Source organism: Penaeus monodon, chromosome 22 (assembly GCF_015228065.2).
Source record: "Penaeus monodon isolate SGIC_2016 chromosome 22, NSTDA_Pmon_1, whole genome shotgun sequence".
NCBI classification, from domain to species: domain Eukaryota; kingdom Metazoa; phylum Arthropoda; class Malacostraca; order Decapoda; family Penaeidae; genus Penaeus; species Penaeus monodon.
This window is the reverse complement of record NC_051407.1, coordinates 23,238,175-23,239,207: the sequence shown is the minus strand read 5'-3', so window position 1 is coordinate 23,239,207 and position 1,033 is coordinate 23,238,175. Positions and strand designations below refer to the sequence as shown.

Below are 1,033 nucleotides of genomic sequence, written 5' to 3'. Positions count from 1 at the left end.
TTTACAAAACCACATTCTCTGTATTACTGCTTACATACAAGAATCAAACAGCACACATACAAAATCCTAGGCTTGTACAGAATATCCTAGTATCTACACATAAGTAAGAGTGAAACAACCTTGAAATCCACTCACTCTCTCCTAAACACACAAAACAGAAAATTGAGAAGGGTTGCTATAAAGTCCAATATTAATATGCTGCAACATGCAAGAATTGATCATACATGTCTGAGTATGGTAAATGCCTTTAATTAAATCTACATATGCATAAATATGTGATTGCGTCATGCATTTCACATATAATGAATAAACAATCATGCAGCATACAACCAGCAAAGGTTTGGGGGATAGAATCACCTCTAAACAGCCCTAAAGGCAAAATACCTCATGGAAGCAGATACATTCCAAGTGTTCTATGCAGCCAGGGTACTAGGAAGGCTCTGTTATAAGATATCATTTGTATCATGTTAGTATTGTTAGTTTGTTAAGTGTGAAGACCATAAATGTGTTAAGATTATCAATAAAGCACGTCAAGTATACTAACAGCAGACACACACTGTCAAACAAGCACTAAGATTTTTTAAATTGTAGAGTTAATTGCATTAATTCTACTACCAACAGCTTTCTCCAATTAATACACTATTATTCATTAACTGCAACCCACAGGATCTGATATAGCCAGCAGAAATAGTATATATTATTAGTTAACATAGTTCAAAAGAGATTAAATTCAAAACTCTAAGGCTGACATGCATATCCCACAGAAAATGGAATATTCATTATACCGATTACACTGACATGAAACGAGTGCTAAACATAATGATCAGCAAGAGAATGTATTTTTGCAAAGAGATATCAAGCCAATCCACAATTCAGAAGAAGCTTCAATGGACTTGTGACTCTAAAACTCAGATTTCATGTTAAATCCCGATTATTTGCCAAGCCATCACATCAATTACATCCTCTAAAGTAAAAAGCCTGGCTAAATACATGCAGTTAAGAAGTACTAAAATAACAATGAATGACATCAAAC

The 1,033-nt window shown here is 33.9% G+C and overlaps 1 protein-coding gene across 1 annotated transcript in view; it reads right to left on the bottom strand.

Annotated features, from left to right (window-relative positions):
- LOC119587013 (rho GTPase-activating protein 21-like) overlaps positions 1-1,033 on the bottom strand; it is a gene marked incomplete at its 5' end in the record, with an annotated part of 201,687 nt that overhangs the window by 6,291 nt on the left and 194,363 nt on the right.